This window comes from Lonchura striata, chromosome 32, assembly GCF_050655825.1.
Source record: "Lonchura striata isolate lonStrDom1 chromosome 32, ASM5065582v1, whole genome shotgun sequence".
NCBI lineage: Eukaryota > Metazoa > Chordata > Aves > Passeriformes > Estrildidae > Lonchura > Lonchura striata.
The window spans coordinates 4628538-4650414 of record NC_140734.1 but is presented as its reverse complement, the minus strand read 5'-3'; the positions used below and the strand labels follow the sequence as shown (position 1 = coordinate 4650414).

The window sequence follows — 21877 nt, the reverse complement described above, 5'->3', positions numbered from 1 at the left end:
GAGTGTAATGCAGCAAAAAGCAGACAAATGGATCTCTGATGCCAGGCTCCTAAAATATGAGGGGATTCTATTAGAAACCCCTAATTTCACTTTAGAAACCACCTCATTGCAAAATCCAGCCTCTTTCCTCTTCGGAGAGCCCGAAACTGAATCACTGATGCATGACTGTGTAATTACTATAGAAGAACAAACCAAAATTAGACCTGACCTGGAGGAAGAAGAATTAGAGACTGGGGAAAAATTGTTTGTTGATGGATCATCCAGAGTAGTTGAGGGTCAAAGGAGATCAGGATATGCCATAGTGGGGGGGCCTGATTTAAAGGTAATCGAATCTGGACCCCTAGACAAAACATGGTCAGCCCAAGCCTGCGAGATATACGCTATCCTAAGAGCCTTGGAACTATTAGAAGGAAAAGAGGGGACCATCTATACAGATTCTAAATATGGATACGGGGTGGTGCACACTTTTGGGAAGTTATGGGAAGAGAGAGGCCTCGTAAATTCACAGGGAAAGGATTTAATCCATCAGAAACTAATAATAGCCCTCCTGAGGGCTTTGAGAGGCCCTACCAGGATAGCAGTGGTCCATTTAAAAGGGCATCAACGGGGAATGGATTACCAGAGTAGGGGTAACAATGCGGCAGATTATGAGGCAAAGAAAGCTGCAATTATTAAAACATTAACTTTAAGTGAGGGAATTAGGAAGGACCTTGTGGATACCCCAAAGGACCCTGAGTCAACTACCCAGGATAAGCTTATATTTACAATAGAAGAACAGGAGAAGCTTACAAAATTGGGAATAAAAGAGGAATCAGGGAAATGGCTGTTAAAGGATGGGAGGGAGGTTTTACCTAGAGCCATAGCCCAGCGGATGCTCAGTAAATTACACCAGAGAACACACTGGGGCGCTCAAGGACTGGTGGATCACTTTGCCACCCATTATATGACGGTGGGCCTACATGACTTAGCGAAAGGGATTACTAGAAGTTGTCCAACCTGTCTACGGGTAAACAGGAGAAACCTAAGAAAACTACCCCTGGGTGGGAGGCCAGTGGCAAAGAGGCCCTTTTCAAATCTGCAAGTAGACTTTACTGAGCTCCCCAAGATAGGGAGACTAAAATATCTTTTGGTTATAGTGGACCATTTAACACATTATGTAGAAGTAATCCCCACTGCCAGAGAAACAGCTCGGACAGTAACAAAAGCCTTGCTGGAAGAAATAATACCTAGATATGGGGTCCCAGAAACGATAGACTCTGATAAAGGCCCCCATTTCACTTCAAAAATAACACAGATGCTAGCAGAAGCTCTGGGCATAAAATGGGAACAACATACTCCCTGGCATCCACAGAGTTCGGGAAGGGTAGAAAGAATGAATGGGGAAATTAAGAAACAACTCACCAAATTAATACTAGAAACTAAATTATCCTGGATAAAATGTTTGCCGTTGGCATTACTAAATGTTCAAACTCAGCCACGAGCTGATATAGGACTGTCCCCATTTGAAATGCTATATGGGATGCCCTATTCCCTAGAAAAAGTTCAAACCAATCCTAATATTACTGATCAAAGTATTAATAAATACTTAACCATTTTAATGAAATATAAAAAACAGTTATGGGAAAAAGGGATGTGGGCCCAAAGACCACCCCTAGATCTTGTGTTACACCAGGTACAACCCGGCGACTGGGTCCTCATCCGGAGCTGGAAGGAAGATTCAATCACCCCAAAGTGGGACGGACCATACCTGGTTTTAATCACCACTGACTCCGCAGTCCGCACAGCAGAGAAGGGATGGACTCATGCCAGCAGAATAAAGGGGCCGGTGGATCCAACTCGATTTCATACAGCTTCCAAAGAAACGAGCTGGAAAATTGACGGGAAGCCGGGGGATTTAAAGCTAACAGTAAAAAGGACTTACAAATAATTTTCATGAACTCTATCAGCTCTAAAGACATTTGGGTTGGAGATAACTGGGGACTGCAAGTACAACTAGTTGGAGAAACAAAGCCTCCAGGATACTGTAAACGTCTAGCGGATTCAGCCCAGCAGCCCTTCTATCGGTTCATCCGACTTGAAAAAGAACAGAGACCTTGGGAAGGGGAGGGCCACGCTGAACATCAAAGTATTAGAGTAAGGTGTAGTTGGTTAGATTGTCATTGTTACCCTTTTGCCTGTTTTTCCTGCAAAATCTGTAAAGGATTGTGGTGGGCTCACTGCAGAAAGGGGAGAGCTCCAAGAAGTGTATGTCAACGCTGCTGGCTGGAGCAGCGCAAATTGACATCTGAAGTACTAAATTACAAGGTTGCCACTCGGGAATTGACTAAAGGATCCCCTGAGTGGTGGGAGGTTTTCATAAAGGGAATAAACCCTGAATTCCACTGTTACCATTCCAACGAACCCCTGGGTCCGTTCCTCACGGATATAGTCCAGGTCAAGTGTCGCAAATTAGTTAAAAAACTCAGGTGCGACACCCCACAGTTGAATACAAAAAATTGGATCTCCCGGAGATCAAAGTGGAAAAGAGGGAACGATCCCACCCCTGAAGAATATCTCTGCTGTCGGGAAGATGGCTTGCCCTGTAACTTGTAGCAACCAAGTTGACAGGCGAGACAGAGAGGTAGATAGTGGGGATGAGGGGCCCTCCCAAACCTTGAAAGAGAACGTAAATCATCATGAATATGAGGATGGTGACAACGGAATGGGGGAAAATGGGAATGTAAAACTGAGCATGATAAGTAACATCCTCCCCTGCAGTGCGTATCACTCAATCCTATGGGTTTTTATGTTTGTATGGTTTCCCCTTCAGAGCGCTACAGTTAATTTGCATGAACCCTTTAAATGGACCTTAAGCAGATGGGAGGATCACGATACCCGTCATATTTTACAAACAATAACGGGACCTGGAGCACCAAGCTTCAAAGTTGGGATCTGTGATCTAACTCGGAATTTAAAATGCGGGCGACTGTTAAACTTAACAAGCTTCTATATGTGCCCCGCTTCAAACCCAGGGAAGCAATACTGTAATTACCCCAAACATTATTACTGTGCCTATTGGGGCTGTGAAACAATAGCATCAGCGTGGGCTCCGGGTGGGGGATTAGACAAATATTTAAAGGTAGGACATGGACCAGTAGGATGTAAACAACCACGAGAGTGGCCTTGGACTGGGAAAAACTTACTTGGGAACTGCACCTTTCTTTACCTAAATGTCACTCAACCAAGCGATTCTGGGTGGTTAATAGGCAAAACATGGGGAGTTAGGCATTGGATAGAAGGACATGATCCGGGAAATCTGATTCAAATAAAAAAGGAAGTAGCGCCACACGACCCTAGCCCTATAGGCCCAAATCCAGTAATAAGCAATGACTTAAAGGAGAGTAATAAAGCCAAAGATAATGTTATAGACAAAGGTAATCAAGAACCTCAGTTATTAGTGCAGAGGTATACGACCTTATGGAAAATCATGCAAGCTACCTTTGGAGTTTTGAATCATACCCATCCTAACCTAACTAAAGGATGTTGGCTTTGCTACATGATAAATCCACCCTTTTATGAAGCTATTGGGATTCCATCTGAGCAAGGGAAATAAATGGTACAAATCCAAAAGAGTGTCTCTGGAAAAAAGAAGGAGATAATGTTCCAGGCATTACCTTGTCCCAGGTTAGTGGACAAGGAAGATGTGTAGGAGAAGTTCCAGCAGATATGCGACACCTCTGTAACACAACAATGAGCATTAGCAAAGCAGACAAGCCTTTTGATTGGCTTATGCCAGCAGTCAATACTAAATGGGTATGTCAACAACTTGGAGTTACACCCTGCCTATCGGTAAGAGCCTTTAATAATTCAGACTTCTGCATTCAAGTTCTAATAATCCCCAGAATCGTATATCACCCAAAAGAATACGTGTTAGAACATCAGAAGACCCCTGAACACTACCTGGTTAAAAGGGAACCACTTACAGCACTAACGGTAGCAATCTTGCTCAGCATAGGAGGAGCAGGAGTAGGAACAGGGGTCGCCTCCCTGGTAAGTCAAACCCAAGGTATGAAAGCTCTGCGCACATCTGTAGATGAGGATCTGAGTAGAATAGATAAGGCCATAAGTGAACTAGTCAAATCAGTAAAATCCCTTTCTGAGGTAGTCCTCCAAAACCGAAGGGGATTAGATTTGTTATTCTTACAGCAAGGAGGGCTATGTGTCGCTTTGCAAGAAGAATGTTGCGCTTATGTAGATCACACAGGTATTGTAAAAGACACGATGGCTGAGTTACGCAAACAAATAGAACAACGAAAAAGAGAAAGAGAATCCCAGCAGAGTTGGTATGAATCCTGGTTCACATATTCTCCCTGGCTGACCACTCTATTATCCACCCTTGCAGGACCAGTAATTTTACTAATTCTAATACTTACTTTTGGACCATGCATTCTTAGCAAACTTATTACACTAGTGAAAAATAGGTTAGAAGCTGCACATTTAATGATAGTAAGGCCAAAGTATGAGCCACTTAGCGAAGTAGAGACTGAAGAGTATTTAGAATTGAGCAAAAGGGAATTAGAGCGCTTTAATGAACAAAAAGGAGGTTAAAATAAAAAGGGGGGATATTGTTAGGAAAATAAGGCCTTTTTGTTCATAATATAGAGTCTCTCATATTCACAGAATAGAGTTTTAATTAGAGTTTTTACTTGTCTGAACATGTTCTCATTTTGCCAGGCATTCCAGTGTCTATCTCAGGCATTCCAGTGACTATCTTTCAAGGACGACTTCGTTACAAACTTTTTAGGGAGTTAAAACTGTTTTGAGAAAGCTGCTGCTAGGCACCCAAACACCTAAGCGAATAGATATGTTTCAAGGATAGTTCCGTTACAGACTTGGCAAAACATGTAAACGTGCCTAGAGATAACATTTCTTGTTTTTGAGGGAATTTCCAGGTCGCAGAGACAACCTTAAAGAAGACCACTGGCGCCACCAAGAGGCAGAGAACGACCACCTAACAACAGGGTGCGCTTGCGCAGAAGAGACACCAGAGCGTCACCAGAACGTTACACATCCGGAAGCGACAACCCAATAAGTGGGGGGGAAACGGAGAGCTAGGCGCGGTAGTTGAAACGACTGCCGCCCAGCGCGCGCTGGTTTGCTTTCGCTTTCCGCTATTAATAAATCCTTTTAATTGGATTTGACAGCCTATTGTGCTCGTTTATAACAGTTATCCAGGTTAATCTTCCCTTATCTCTGAATGCTAAATATAACAGGACTATCAGCAACACCACCCATTGTATGGTATCATTAGCACTTAGAAAGGATCTTAACCCTTTGAGAACTGGTGGAGCAGACCCAAAAAGATGGTTAAAAGGTTGGGAGAAAGTTTGCCCAGGTGCTATTTCCTCACAGTAGGTACCGTTATTAAAGTAACCCCAAAAACATACAGTTAACGTGTGATAGCTATAAATCCATGTACCTGCCTTCCAGAGGAAAATAAAGATCCATGAATTCCTCACCCAATTAACCCAGAAGCCAAACTTGATAACAGACACCGTAGCCTTAGTTATAGGACCCATTTTTAGATAAGGGTCTGCAAATGGGAAAAGTATAGCTACGATCACGTGCCACCCAAACCAAGGTAAACTAGACCACATTGTGATGCTGAAGATGTTTTTACACACAACAAAAAACCAAATTACTTAAGAACTGTTAATCCTTTTTCCCTCTCAATGCCCTCGGGCCTCACGTTGGGCGCCAAATTCTGTCTTGGTTCGACAAGACAGGAGTCTGTGGAAGAGGGCAAAGCCTCCTGTGCAATGGAGAACGGCAAACCCCCCTCCCTCTGAATTACCAGGATCTTTAAATTAAAAGGCTCTCAGGCAAAGATGTGGGAATGGGAGTAACAATTCTTTACTAGGAGAAAACTAGACAACAATTTAAAAAGGCAAATGCAATCGGTACAAACAAAACCAGTGAAAAAAGTCCAGAACCTGAGGAGTCGGGGTGCCAGTAGTTCTGCTGGGACAATTGCTCCCCTTGCAATGGTTGATGAGTTGCAGCTGAAGTGGTGATCTTTAGAAGGGTACAGTTTTCCTCTGAAGATCTGGTGGCAGTGGGGCCGGTCTTCCTCTGCGCCGGGGTTGCCTCTGAGCTCCGCTGCCGTCGCCTCAGCGCGCGCCGGCTGCTTCGCTGCGAGTGCCGCCGAAAAGAGAGAGAGAGCGAGCTGCTTCTCTGGGAATCCCGCGAAGAGAGAGAGCGAGCTGCTTCTCTCGGAGTCCCGCCCAGAGAGCTGCCTCCTCTCCCCAAAAAGCTACCCCTTTAAACAACAATAGAGTGCTTGGCTTCCCCCCTCTGGGTGGGACCCCTCACGGTGTTACATTTACCAGCCCTGCATTGAATCAGTCAATGGTGTATAAACAAACCATTGCCTCTACGGGGCAAACCATTGTCTCTGAGAGAGATAACAAAAACCTGTCCAACCGGTTTGCCTTCAACAGATGGCAAATGGAATACAAGCTTATCTTACAACCCAGGACAACACTTCACACTTAAGGCACCCCTAGGAAACAAATCAACCACAAATCCAAACAAAATCCAGGCAATCAAACTGAAATGATCAGAGAACTGTCCCTTTATGTGGCACAGGGACACATAGAACAGTGAGGGCAAGGATAAAAGGAATATGGGCCAAAAGCTGAACAGAGCTCAAATTTAACAGGACTTAACTTATACCTTAACCTTAACTTCTACCTTCAACTTCAAAATTTAGCAAAAGAACAGATATTAACAGTATTTAACATAACTTATAACCTATGACTTTTCAATTTAACAGAGGAATATCGTTTAACAGTATTTAGCTCAGCTTATAACTTATAGCAAAAAACAACTCTTAGCAGCATTTAACTTAGCTTAGGCTGCATCACTTGACCTCACTTACAGGCCTGACAGGCTCAGCTATCCAGGGCACTCAGAGCCCTCAGAGAGCAGCATTTCTGCCACATTCCCCAGCACAGGCACTCCTGTGTGCACACAGACACAGAGAGTCAGTGCAAGGCACCTGTGAGAAATTCCCCTAAGGGCGGGGAAATGCTCCTTGAGGATGCTTTGGCATCTCCACAGCAGGGAAGGGTTGAGCCTGGAGGAGTGGGGGGATCGGCCCAGGCTCCCTCGTTGTTTCGGGATCCCCGAATTCAGCAAACAGGAGAGTTCCCGGCTCGGAGAGGCCCCACTCAGAGGGAGTCGCTGGCCCAGGAGAGCTCCAAGGGCTCCTTTTGGAGCGCTGTTTGTAGGGCCCCTAGAGAGGGGCTGCAGTCCCAGCCATGTTTCATCCTGGCCGCACTTGGCATCAGCAGCTTTCTTTGGCAGGGTGAGAACAGGGATGTTGTGCCACTGAGGGGACACAAACAGTTCCAGGGCTGCTCCTAAAGTAACCAGGAGCTGGCTGGGCAGCAGCAGTGCCTGGAGCAGACAGTGTTTTTGATGAGCTCCAGAGGAGCTGAGCCCAGGGGCTGCTGGCCAAGACCGAGGCCCAGTGAGGATTTCTCAGCTGGCAGGGCAGCCTGAGAAGGGGAGGAGGGAATGCACCAGCACAGGAACCATGGAAACAAGGAGCCATTGTGAGACTGTGGGGCCTGTGAGACCAAGGGGCCATTGTGACACTGTGAGGCACCATGGAACAATGGACACCATTGTGACACTTGGGGGACAGATTGGATCATGGAGACCATTGGGATACTATGATACCCAATGGAATCAGCAAAGCATTGTGACACTGTGAGGCTACATGGAACCAGTGAGACCATTGTGACCCTGGGGTCCCCACAGAACCAAGAGGACCATTGTGACACTGTGGGGCCTTGTGTCATCAGTGGTCCATTGTGACACTGTGGAGCCAAAGGAGACCATTGTGACACTGCAAACCCCCATGGTCCAAAGGTCCATTGTGACATTGTGGGTTTCATGGAACAGAGGACTCACATGTCATTGTGGGGCCTGGGGAACCATGGAGACCATTGGGACACTCCACGGCCTCATGGAATCATTGGAACCATTGTGAAACTAGGAGGTCTCATGGAACCCAGGGGCTATTGTGGCACTGTGGGACCCCATTGAACCAAGGGTCCATTGTGATACTGTATGTCTTTTTGTAATTAAAGAGCAATTCTGACACTGTGGGGCCCCATGCAACCAAAGGAACACAGAACAGGTCTGGCTGGTTTGGCCTCCCGTGGACTGCCTGACTGGTCCAGCTGACCTTGGCATGTTAAAGGTCTTTTCTCTGCTACTGGGGCTCACTGGGACAGGAAACACTGGGGCTCCCTGCTTTCCTTTCAGTGGAAAAGAACTCTCCTTCTCCTCCAAGTGCCCATGGCCAGAACTGGGATTTTACGTCCAAATGTCCTTTTATCCAGGGATTGTTCCCATAGGAATATTGCCAGGACAAGTCTGGTTGGAAGTGGTTTCATGAGGGTCAACTCTCATCTGTCCCCAAAACACTGGGGAAGGCTCCATGCTTTCCTTCCTATGGGAAAGAATTGTCCTGTTGTGTGTTTTTCTTTAGTTTGATATTTGTTCTGTGTATGTTCAACCTCCCCCACCAGTCTCCTCCCTTCCCCAGGTGTCAATCTTCCCAAGCTCTTCCCTACCCCCCTCCCCTCCAAGTTGTCAATCCTCCCTTTCCCTGCCCCTTTCCCCAGAACATTCCCTGTCACTCCTCGTAGCCTCCTCCCCTGCTTCCAGAGCATTCCCTGTCTATTTAGTGAGGCTCAACACCCTTTTGGTTACTTTGTGTTACTCCTCTCCCCTGTTTCCCCTGATAGTTTTGTGCTCTGTTAGTCCCTCCTTAGACTCTTCCCCAGGCGTACCCTCACTGGTTGCTGTTCCTATACCCCGCCTCTTGAGTTCTGGTATAAAACCTTTGTTCGCCCTCCCCAGAGGGTCTTGGGGCTCACTGAATAAAACCTTCCTGTTCGCCCCCAAGTCCTGTGTTGCCTCCCCACACCAAGTGGGACTGCAGAGCTTCACAGGGGGAGCAGCCGCCCGTTCTCTTCCCTCTCACCGCCCAGCACTCCACTGCTCGGGGTATCGTGGCAAGAGAGGCTGCCTGCATTACAACACTGTCCTGCTTCTCCAAGTGCCCATGGCCAAAATTGGGATTCTGTCTCCAAAATTCCCTATATCCAGAGGCTGCCTGCAGACAATCTGCCATTCCTGACAAGTCTGGCCGACCTTGGCTTTGTGAGGCTCTCATCTGCCTTCCAAACACTGGGGCTCTGTGCTTTCCTTCCTATGGAACAGAATTCTCCTTCTCATCCAGGTGCCCATGTCCAGAATTGGGATTTCACCTCCAATGTTGCCTGGTGTGAAAGACTGGAGGAGATTGTTGGCTGGGAACATTTTGTGTGTGGGGGAGCAAGGGGCAGGTCCAGCCTTGCCCGGCCCTGGAACCCCAGCACTGCCCTGCCCTGGAACCCCAATCCCCCCAGAGCCTCTATCCCAGCCCAGCAGTGTCTGCCAGTCCCTGGCACAGCACAGGCAATGCTCCACAGCCACCTCTGGAGCTCCCAGCCCAGCTCTTGAGAGACCAAATGACCCCAAGTCCTCCCTGGGGCTGGCGCAGCAGAACTCAGAGGCACCAGCGGCTCCAGCTGGGAAATGGAGTGTGGGATGGGGCTGTGAAAGCCCTGCCTGGGCTGTCCCAAGCAGGACACACAAGCCCTGACCCTCATCCCCCAAGCAACTCTCTCAAGGAGACATTTAAAAGGAATTACAATAATTTGTGTACTCTGAGTTAGATTCACTGGAGAAATAGTGCCCCAAAGCTCATTAACACTCAGAATACTTGAACAAGCCAAGCCTCTTGGAATAATTTGATTTAAGTTTTCAAATATTTTGTGATTAATTAGGCAGGCTTTAGTAGTGTATTCAAAGTGAATGCTTTATTTTTACAAAGACACAGAAAAGATTTGTTAGGTCCTGTTTCATTTTTTTACTCCACATAAATGAATATGTGCAAGCTCCACTTGACACTTAATTCAAGTACCTCCTCATGCAGTTGGAATAGATATGAAAATCAAGACCCTTGATGGCTGACAATCCATCAGACTCTGTCCCTACCCCCACCCCACCATTTCCCCCATCCAAGCCCTGGCACTCAGAGCAGCCTTGTGCAAATCTGAGCTCCCTCCAGCCCAGGCTGCACCTGCAGGTTTCAGCTCCTTGGCTCCAACCCCCACCTGCTTTCCTTGGAGTAAGAGCTGCCTGAGACACAGAGGGATGTTCATTTCTAGTCAGCCAACAAAGCCAAGGGAAGGCAAAGCTCCATCAAATGCAGAAGTCATTCCTCTGCTGGCTATTAAATCCACTTGGCACAGTAGCCAGTCTCAGAGCAATGGAAAACACTTTCTGTGTCCAGCACAGATCCCAAGGTCCCCCCAAACCCACCCTGCCCCGATTCTGCCCAGATTTGCTCTTTCCACACACGAGTCACAGGCTGAAGTCAGGAGCTTCCTCCATGCCCAGAGGGAGGAAAAGAGAGAAAGTGGATGAAGAGCTCTCCTGTGCAGAGCCAAGGTCCCAAGTGCCCCTGCAGTGGGAACCACAACTCATCAGGTTTGTGTCCTTTGGGCTCAGGGATGGTGACACTCAGAGGCACAGAAAGGTTTCTTGCCAACAAACAGGAGTTGAACATTTGAACAATTTAATAACCATCACAGACTTTCCTTTTTCTTAGAACTGTTTAAACCTGCTCTGGACTGAAAACCCAGAAAAACACTGGCAGCTCACACCTGTGGCCCACCGAGGTCTGGGACCCTGCATTCCAGTGCCAGAGGGACTGAGAAGAGACCGAGTGAGCCAACTACAACCCACAAAAAGGACTTTCTGAATTGCCATCTCTTCAGAACTCTGAGGGGGTTTATTTCATATTATTCATGCTTGTGAACACTTTACTTGTTAAATAAACTGATTTTTTCCATTTTCTCCAGGGAAGTCTTCTCCTGAAATAGTAGGGAGAGGGGCTGCTTGAACTTGATTTGTAGACGGACTCCTTTTGGAGGTTTCCTCACAAAATTTGCCCTAAACCAGGACAAACAGTCACAATTGTGCCACTTCACCAGTGGCACAACTCCCCAGCCCCCCAGGAAAAGAAAGGACATGTAAAGTTCTCTAAACATTTGGCCTGCTTTGCTGCAAAAGTCGTGCTGCATACACAGTGCAGTGTGGAAAGCCAAGAGAAGCTGGAGCAGGTGGCAAATCTTGGGACAGAAGCTCGACCTTGTTCTCCATGAGAGGTTCTTGTCAAGAGCAGACAGGAGAAGATTCTTGGAGAAGTGGAACAGCTTTGCAGAAGTGCAATGAAAATGAAAGAAAGTATCTAAGATGTTTTCCTCTTTCTTTCTATGCTCCCCTTTTCCATGTTGCACGACTTCTCCATGCCATGAATTCCAAATGGATCTCACCTCTAAGATGGGTCATTTAGCAAGTTATAAACACTCTAAAATACCATGAGCTACACGCAGTTTTCCTTCCCCTGTTTTTACTGGAAAGCAACGCTGGAGACATAAGTGCAGTGCTTGGGTCAGGTAGGAATCCTACAGCAAGGGAATGTGCCCCAAGGGTGTTTGAGCCTCGGCAAGGACAATGCACAGCAGCGACACAGCAGAGGGGATTCCTCTGCCAGTGTGCAGGAGTCAGGACTCTGGATCTGGGCTCCACACTGCAAAGTTCCCGTGTCTGGACAGACGAAGGGGCTGTCCCCGGGGCGCGCGGGGCTCGGCCGTGGGGCTCGTGGGGCGAGCGGGGAACGGACACGCGGACAAACGGCCTCGGTGCTTCAGTTGCAGAGGCAGCAGCGGCGGCGGCGGCAGCAGCGGCGGCAGCAGCGGCAGCAAAAGCAGTTTTTCTCTTCTTTCTCTTTCTCTTCTCTCTCTCCCGCTGTCGGACACCTTCCCCTCGGTGTCCTTCCCCGGTGTCCCTCTCCTCTCCCCGCCTCCTTCTCCCCATGCCGGGCCGGGCCATGCCCCCGGCCCGCCCCCGGCCCCGGGCGGGGCTGCCCCGTCCCCGGCCCCGCCCGCCCCGCCGCGGTCTCGCCTCCGCCCGGCTCTGGCCGTGCTGGCGGTGGCGCTGCCGGGCGGGCATCAGTGCCTGGGGCTGGGCCGGCATCGCCGCCCTTTGGCTCCGCCTGGCCCGAGCCCGGCCCCGGCCCCGCCGCAGGGTCCGGCCCCGGCGCCGGCGCCTCCCGGGCCCCGCGGAGGACACACGCGGCACGGCCGCTCCCGCCGCCCCCGCTGCGGCTTCCCCGGCCCGAGCTCCGCCGCTCGGCAGCGCGGCCGCCGGCCCCGAGCCTCCCGTGTCCCGTTGCCGAGACCGAAGGCCTGGGGATGGCCGGCCCGAGGCGCTCGGGGGGCGCTCGGGGGCCGCTCCTGGCCCCGGGCCGAGCGCTGACAGCCGCGTCCCGCCCGCAGGGAAGGCGCAGGAGGCCCTGCAGGAGCGGTACCGAGTGGGTTCGCTGCTGGGGCGCGGCGGCTTCGGCAGAGTGTTCGCAGCCACGCGGCTCTCGGACGGCGCCCCGGTGAGCGGCGGGGCCGGTGGCGGGCATGGAGGAGGAGGAGGATAGGGAAGGAAGAGAAGGAGGAGGAAGGAGGAGGCAGCGGAGAAGGAAGCAGGAGGATGGGGCTCGGCAGGGCGGGCGGCGAGCTCAGCCCGCTGCTGCCTTTGGCTTGCAGGTGGCCATCAAAAGGGTGCCACGGAACCGCGTCCGGCGCTGGGGCGAGCTGGTGAGTGAGCGGGGCCAGCGGGAACAGCCGGGCCGTGCCGGGCGGGGATGAGGCGAGGCCCGGCACGGGGGAAGCCACCAGGACGCCTCGATGGGGAGCGGGCGTGGGGCCAGCGCAGGGCGCAGAGCATCCCGGGCTGGCTGAGGGGTTCCCCTGCCCTGGCACGACATCAGTCCCACTGGTGGCACCGTGGTCCTCCCGCAGCCCGACGGCACCAGCGCACCCCTGGAGATCGTCCTGCTGGACAAGGTGTCCACCGGCTTCCCTGGTGTGGTCCAGCTGCTGGAGTGGTTTGAGCTCCCCAACAGCATCGTGATGGTGCTGGAGCGGCCGGAGCGGTCTCAGGACCTCCTGCATTTCATTCGGGCACGGAGGTTCCTGTGTGAAGAGGTGGCACGGGAGCTGTTCCGCCAGGTGCTGGAGGCCGTGCGGCACTGCACCAGCCGCGGGGTCCTGCACCGTGATATAAAACCAGAGAACATCCTGGTTGACCTGGCCACTGGCCAGGCAAAATTGATCGACTTTGGCTGTGGCACCTACCTGCAGGACACAGCCTACACTGACTTTGCAGGTGAGCCCGGGCAGGGGTGTGCTCCTGGTCCCACCATCTCATGGCCCAACATCTCACAGGCCAAGCTGGGTGTGGCAGTGGGGATTATCCCTTTTGCTGCCAGTCAGAGTACTGAGTCTTTACTTGAGCTGCTTTTGAGTGGGGCTGGGTGGGGAGGCATCTTCCAGCCCTGCTGGCAGCCTTCACCCACCACTCTGCCTGGGGCTGGGGTTGGAGCAGCAGCAGCCAGCCTGACAAAAGCACCCGTGGGTGGGGGTAGCAGAGGAGGGGGCCAGGACCAGTGCACCAGCCAGTTTGGTGTGCAGGTGAGAGGAAGGGCTTGGACTGCTCCACTCACCTTGTTTCCATAATATTTTATGAAAACATAAAATATTGCCTTCATAATATCTTTGGGGCACTGCAGGCAGGGAGGATAAGGACCTGTTTTTTCCCCCACCCCTGAGTGGGTTTTTGCTTTACATGTCATGGTCAGGCCTTGCTGGGGCTTCTGCTGCCCTCTTCCAAAACCAGTGGCTTCTTGTCCAGCCCTGAGTTTGTACACAAGTCCCAAGTATTGGCGAGAGTGCAGCAGTCACCCCGTGTGTCATTGGGGCAGCCCCTGCATGCCCAGGGATGCTGGGGCCAGGCTCTGGAAGCAGCAGCATCCCCCTGATGAACTCCATTTGTATTCCACAGGAACACTGTCATACAGCCCCCCAGAATGGACCCGCTTGGGCTGGTACCATGGCGAGGCAGCAACGATCTGGTCCCTGGGCATCCTGCTGCACCAGATGGTCTGCGGGCAGCACCCTTTCAGGAGGGGCCGGAAGATCAGCTGGGACCATCAGCTCTCACTGCCACAGCGGCTCTCTCCAGGTGGATCCTCATCTCTGGCCACAGGGGAATACCAGTGCTGGGAGACAGCAGCGGGCTTGTGAGCATCTCACTCTGGCAGCCGCTGAGGAGGTGGCACATGTCCTGCTCTCCTGCTCTCCTCCACAACAGGGAATTGATGGGAAAGTTTAGGCCCAGCTGGGAGCACAAAAGCAGCATGGCCTGGGCATGGGAAGAGTGGGGCAAAGCAGACAGGAGCCTTCTCTAGCTGACCGGTGGTTTCTGGTTTTTCTGCCCAGAGTGCCAAGAACTTATCAGGTGGTGCTTATCCATGCACTTCTTGGACAGACCTTCCTTAGAAGACCTGTTCTGTGAACCATGGATACAGGATATTCACCTGTCATAGATGAAGGGAGAGAGCCTCATGCACACTTTGCTGCAGGGCCCTGGTAAGTTACAGCTCCACGCATGCTCTGGCAATCAGAAGCAAGGAAACCCAGACTTTTTTCCTTGCCTATATCAATGCACTGGGGTTGTTTGGTGGGAACACGCAGCCCTTGTGCTGGAGCTGAGCTGCTCTGCCCAGCACTGGTGGCTGCCATCCAAGGTGGTTTTGCTTGTCCCAGTTGCCTGACAGCTGGGGCCCTGGGCAGAGCCCTGACAGCCTGGTCTGACCCCCAGGGAAGGAGAAGGAGCCCCTGGAGAAGCTGTACCAGGTGGGGCTGCTGGAGACAGCGAGGACAACATCAAGGATGATAACCTCTTCCTCAACTTGGACACTGGCAGCTGAAGATGATGAACTTTTGGCACCTTCTCCAAAGCCAGGCTCCACAGCGAATTTGCAGATGAGTCCACAGCCGGGGAAATGCTCCCAGATTTGGGCATTGCTCAGACTGGCTGGGAACAAAAGGTTCTCCTTGTTCTGGGGCAGATGCAACTTCAGTCGGCTGCCCAGCTGCTTTTTGGCAGGGCTGGGGGCATGGGTTGGGGTGGATACAAAATGGGAGTTGGCTCCTGGCCCTGCTAACAGCCCCCACCACCCAGCATGGCCTAGGCTGAGGCTGGGGCTGGGGCAGCCAGCCCAACACAAACAAACCCCCATGGTGGGAGCAGAGGTGGGACTCCAGAACCTGTGCAGGGGCTGCTTTGCTTTGCAGGCAAGGAATGGCTTGGGCTGCTCCACATCCCTTGTTTGCTTTGGGATCACTGTTATTTTGGGAGGCAGTGCAGGAGGGAAGAAAGAAAGTGTGGGCTTCTCTCCCCCATGGGTGGGATTTTCCCTAGCATGTGGGGGTTGGGCCTTCCTCAGAACCCTGACAGAGATAAGAGTTGTTTTCTTGTTTCCCCTTGTCTCTAATCACTTTTCAACAGTTTGTTGTTTGTTTTTCTCGAGGAAGCGTTCAATGTAAGGTCCAGTCGGGATTGGGAAGTGCTTGGGAGCAGCTGCAGCGTGGATGGGCCGTGCCCTTGGAGAAGGCTGAGGACATCATTTGGGACCAGCTTTTCTCCCAGCGGAGGATGGCGAGAGGTGAGTCCCGGCCTGCTTGGCATGGTGGGATCAGAGCTTTTGGGAGATGGCAACAAGCACAAGGAGGCTCCTGCTCTGGGCAGCTGCTGAGGGCTGGGTGTGCTGTGGCTGGCTGCAGGCTGGGAATGTCCTGCCCTCCTGCTCTGCTCCCAAAGGCAGCAGTGATGGGCAGCTCTGGGCACGGCTCTGGGCACAGCCAGCATGGCCTGGGCTCTGTGGGCAGCTGGGACAAGGGGACAGGAGCCTTCAGCTGACAGGTGGTTTCTGGTTTCTCTCCTTGCAGCCGGGCTCTGCGGGTGCTGAGGCTGCTCTGGGCTCTGCCAGGGCTCTGCTGGGCTCTGTCCTGGGCACAGCTGGGCTGGCTCTGCCCTCACATTGCTCTGACAGCTTTGCATCAGATGAGCCCGTTTGAGCACAGTGCCTGAGCTTTCTGCTTTGGCAGGTGAGTGAGACTCCCCTGCAGGCCAGGAGATTGCAGCTGGGGTCACACATTCAATTGGCAAGGACCCAAACTCTCCACAGTCCCAGCTGACCCCCTGAATCTCCGCAGGAATGCCTGGATCTCCACTATTCATTCTTCATTTCTTTTTGGCTGTAATTGTGTAGTTTCACTTTCTTCCTCCTCTAGAAGTGCCATGAGTGGCCAAAGCTGGCAAGTGAGCCGTGTTCCTGAGGCAGTGCAGTCTGGAGCTGATGGATGGAGAATTGCCCTTCCCACTTCCAAACCAGAGCAAAAAGCCGTAAGTGGGATTTTTCATCCATAAGAAACCCCTGACAGTTTCAGAGGGAATGTGCAGCTCATTCCCAGAGTGAGAAGGAAGGTCATCTTCTAAAGAATTTGGGGTTTGACAGTGTTTAGATTTCCAGTCCTGTCTGGAGTTGGAAGGGCCCCAATCAATTTCCTATTGCTTTGACCACAATTTAAAATCACAATGTTGGAAACAAGCCCCAAAAACTTTAAAAAAGGCTGCTGAGGTCAGTAAGATGGATCCATGCCATCAGCACATTCACAATGTAAATAACTGAGTTCTCTTTTTAAAAAGATCATTTACCTCTTAATGCAAAGTTACAGAAGTTGTTTCACTAACACTTGGATTTTATTTTTATCTTTTACAATTCATCTAATTGGGTTTGTTTTCTTTTTCCTTTTTTTTCTTTTTCTCTAAATAGAGGTTCTGGCCCTCTTGCAACCAAAAGGGAAAGGGCCCCACCAAGCCTTGTTACCCACAGACAACATGGTAAAACTGAACGCTAAAGGACCTTGTGGGCATTATTCTGGAATTAAAAAGGTGCCAGCTCCATGGACAACAGAATTATTGTTCCTAACTTGAATGAGATTGAGCAAAAAGAATGAAGAACGGTGTCACTAAAGTACTACAGATGTCTGTAATTTGTACCTTGATAGTCAGCCAGAACCTTTGTTTGCCAAAACACCTCCAGAGTTTCACCAAGGGATCAGTCATCAAAAATGTTTTGAAAATGTAAAGACCAAGGTAGCCAAAGCACTCAGTGTCACTAATTGCTGGGTATGTTCTCAGCTGAAGCTGGGAGGAATGGGGTTCCCTTGGAGGGCTCACCCTGTGTGGTGGCCAGAACTCTGTCAATGGGCTCTGCCTCGTAACGGAGTCAGTGAAGGGACAGTTACAGAAAACTCTGCTGTGGGACACAGGAATACAATGATCAGTGAGACAGGATTCACTCAGATTTCCCATCAGGAGAAACCCAACCCTGTTATAGTTCTAGAGGCTACAGTGTCAGAAGATTTCTGTGCTTTACCATCACTGCCAGTGTCAGTAGAACTTGGGGTGCTGCAGCTGGTCAGTGTCAGTGTCACACCACTCCCAGCTGGAGGGCCACCATTTAGGCTCCTTCAGCAACAAGCACACAGAAGACTTAGGGTCCAGAGAACATTTTCCACCCAAAGAGTGCCTTGGGTTTTAGAAAGCAAAAGATTCTGGTTCACCCTGTGCCCCATGTGCCCTGCCCTGTCCCGTGGAGTTGACATGAAGGAGCTGAATGGATTATTAGAAGAGGTAGCAAATGATGCTGTTAAAATGTCCAATAGCACATCCTATGAGCTCCAACAAACACAAATGTGGACTTCAGAGAACCGCATGGCCTTGGATTATCTGCTTGCTGGCCAAGGAGGAACCTGGGCAATCAGGGGACAGGGATGTTGCACTGCTAGCAGTGATGGGTTTGAAGGCCAACAGTCAGGAATCACCTTGACAGAAAGAGCAGTAGAAGAGTGGCAGAAAGAAGAAAATTTTTCTTGGTGGGATTGGCTTCATGGCTGCCAAATTAGAGGCTGCTGTGAAATGCATTTGTGGCAGGGCCTGTGATCATTGCAGTGTGTGCACTTGGTGAGTTGCTGGGACACTTTGTGCTGGGAAGTGGAGTATTGAGACCTTCCTTAAAAGAGACAGTATCAAGAAAAGAGAGGCATTTGGTAAATAAGGGAGAATAGCAACAATTTAAGCATGTTTTAAAAGGAATGTGAATAGTTCTGAGTAATGAATTTAAACTGCACTTAATTGTAGAACAAGAGGAGATGCCTTTTTGCTTAATACTTAAATGTAAGCTGTGTTACTGAAAGAATTGTTACGAAGGTTGTAGTTGATTGTAGGTCTCAGAACCAATCAAAGAACCACGGCCTGAACAAGTTGTGGTGATCAAAGCCTGAACAGGCCCTGAGGCAAAGCTCATCTCTAGATGAACCTTCCAAGCAAATGTTGTATTTGTATCCACTCATTAACGAAGCATGATTAACAACATGATCCATGTATGTGTTCCTTGATAAAACATGGATTTATCTTTCTGTATTTAGAAACAGACAAGGCCACATCTGGTCTTCTTTGGGGGTGAAGGATCAAAGTCAACTCCCTTGGTTCCTCCTTCATCCCTGGCCAGGCTTTGGGAGAAAGCAGTCAGGAGAATGAAAGCAGATGTTCTCACACTAGCAGTGATGCCAGCTTGTTTGTTTAACAGTGTAAAAGCTGGGTCCTCTCACAGCTTTGGGGTTGGAGCTTCATTGGCTGCAGAGGTGAAGGCACCTGCAGGAATTCCCAGTGTCTGGGAGTGGCTCTCCACTCCTTGGCTTCCCCCAGCTGATGTGTGGCTGTGGATGATGGTAAAGCCTGAGGCTAACTGGTGATGGATCTTTCCTTAATCACTCCAGGCAATCTCTGGTAACAATGACTGGATGCATTGCTGAGCTTTTTTGTAATGCTTTGCTAATGATGATGTGCTTTGCTGAGCTTATCCTTTTGTAATTCTTTGCAGCTGTGCATGATATAAATGACACAATTCCTTCACTTGGTGTCTGTGTCTTTGGTGCTGACCCTGCCCACTGGTGAAACAGGGTCCCCTCCAGCCTAAGTGTTACCTGGGAAGAGAAAAGCCATCACTCCAAATGTCCCCCCTTCCTCCTTGTTCCCCCCACTTTATACCCTGAGCGTGATGCCCTATGGTCAGGGGTATCCCCGGGGTCAGTAGGGGCCACCTGTCCTGGCTGTGTCCCCTCCCAAGCTCTCCCACAGCCCCAGCCCCTCTCCAGCGTGGCCAGAGGAGGGGCAGGCCAGGCTTTGGCTCAGTGGGAGCTGAGCAAGAGCAAAAGCATCTCTGTGTGCCCAGCCCTGTGCTCAGCACCCGGCCCAGCAGCGTCTCAGTGCCAGGGTCTGTGCCATCAGTCCCTGCCAGGGGTTTCCATGGCACCTGCCAGGCCAGGTGACCCAGGTGTGGTGTCCCAGTGAGGGCTGCCATGCAAACAGTGCCCAGCACTGCCCCTTTCTGTCTGCCTGACCCGGCCTTCGCCCTGGCCCTGGTGTTTGCTGCTGGTTCCGCGGCGCCTGACCGGCCCGCGCGGCACAGGGCAGGCGGCCACGGCACAAACCCACAGCAAGGGCTCCCCTCTGGCTCTGGGCAGTGACAGCAGCCCTGAGCAATGGGCTGGCGCAGTGGGGTCGGTGCAGTGTCCATGGCAGCAGTCCCTTGCAATGGCCAGTGCAGGTTGGGATGATGATCCACCCTCACAGCCGGCCCAGGGCAGGTGTGCGGTGCCCTTCCCCACAGCCTGTCTGCACAGGAGCACTTCCAGGGCTCTCTGCATTTCCCTTCCCTTACTCTTGAGTCACTCACACACCTCCCAAGGACCCACTGGGAGCTTTGAGCTGCAAGGAGTGCAAAGCTGGTCTGTCCTTCAGGAGTTGCTCTCATTCTGCCCTGAGCCAACTCTGGATTTGTGTTCATTGCAGAACTTCCTGTGTGTCTACATCATTCCTTGCAGGGCTCTGCCTTGGGGAAGGGGAACCTCCTTGAGGTGCCTAGGGCTTGACACACACTTGAGGAGTGTGTCTGTTTTAAATGGGGAAGCTTAGGAGTTTTAGATTGCTTCAAAAAGTAAAAGAAGAAAACCCCTCTTTGCCTGAGCGCAGCCATTTCTTCAAGCACAGCAGGTCCCAGGTGACTGAGCAGAGACAGGACGGGCTTGGGCTATGTGGAGCAAGGTTGTCCACACTGCCTCAGACCTTAAGGCACAGCTTCTCTGCCTAGGCCAGACATCCTCAGGAGAGTCCCTGGGCCAATATCAGTCACTGAATGCTGCAGCCACCTCTGCTCTAAATAGAACAATCATAAAATATACTCTTCAAAGGGGAATGTGGATTTTTTGGAAGCTCTTGCAAATAGTTTTCCATCAGTATTGTAGGAAACCTTCCTAATGGACTGCACTAGAGCAGAGGGAGATCTGGGCAGAGCCATGGTTTGTCAGGACTTGCTTGATCCCAGTGAGCCCCGTGGTGCATTTAGAGCTGAGCCCTGGAAGCTCAGGGCCTGAGAGGAGATTGCACCAACCTAACCAGGAGTCAAAGTCCGAGGAAAAACCCAAAGTGTCTCAAAGCATGAATGGGTCCCCTGAGGTCCATCCACAACACAGACCCCTCATGGACTCGTCGGAGGAGAGAATTGGAGGCCAGGATGGCATATACCTCTCAGAGACTCAGTGTGGGAAGGAAAAAGGGAAGTACCTTAAAAGAACTGCAGCACCTTGAAGCATTATTGAGCCCCATTGAGTGTTGTTACTGACAAAGAATCTCCAGGGACCAATTCCAGCAGATAATTGGAGGCCATGGTTGCACAGAGCTCTCAGGACTCCAAGGCAAAGCCCGAGTCCTTTGAAGAAGCTGCAGTCCCTGGGAGCATGAAGGAGGGCCCAGGGCCATTGCTGCCCAAGGCTGCCCAGGCCAGGAGTGCAGGGAGGCAAAGGCTCTGTGTGGGCAGCTCAGCTGCTGAGCAGAGCCTGGGCTGGCTGGAGGCAGCAGAAAGGCCAAGGCCTGAGCCCCAGCCCAGGGAAGGCAGATCCTGTCCCTGCCCGCTTGCTCAGGGCTCTGCCGGGAGCACTGGCACATGGAGGGGTGCTGAGGGCAGGACAAGGGATGGCAGTGCCCAGCCTGGCTGGGGCTGTGCCAGGAGGCCCCAGTGCCTCAGGACAAGGTGTCTCCTCCTCACAGCCCTTGGTGGCAAGACGCTGCTGGGCCCCAGGGCACCAAGGCTTGGCTTCTCCTGGCCACTGCCAGCCTTGCCAGGGCCCTTGGCCATGTCCAGCACAGCTTGTCCTGCGCTGTCCCACAGCTCTGCTGTGTCCCTGCAGGCTGCACACTCCCATCTCGCTGCCCCCGGGCCCTGCCCTGCCATATCCAGCCCTGCCCTGCCCCTGCCATGCCCAGGCCATGTCTGCAGTCCCCCCAGACCATGGGTGGGGGTGGGCAAGTGTTCCTGAGGGCACAGGGAGGGGACAGCAGGGCTGGACTGACCCAAGGGATCTCCCATTCCATGCAATGTCACGGTCAGCAATAAACTGAGGGAAAGGAAGGGGATAGGGCTGGCAGGGAGGGCTGTGGATGTTTTCTACCAAGACATTTCTCACACAAAACACAAACTACACGTTCTGGATCCTGTCCTGCCAGGAGGTGGCTGGATATTGTCTGCTGATGGGAATCAGCAATAGGGGATTGATTTCATTTGTTGTTTCTTTGCTTCCACATGTGGCCTTTGCCTTTTGAGGCCCTTGCTGAGGAGGGTGTAGAAGCCCAGAAGATCATAACCTGGTTTGCGTATCCCAAACATCAAAAACTGGATGGCTGTGGGACCAACCAAGGATTGGTAAGGACAGCCAAGTCTTCTTGGCAATAACACACTGTGAGGAAGAAC

At 51.2% G+C, this 21877-nt stretch overlaps 1 pseudogene; it reads left to right on the top strand.

The window, feature by feature from the left end:
* The first annotated feature begins 3125 nt into the window (after positions 1-3125).
* On the top strand, positions 3126-16120 carry LOC146764627 (serine/threonine-protein kinase pim-1-like; annotated as a pseudogene).
* The last annotated feature ends 5757 nt before the right edge of the window (positions 16121-21877 follow it).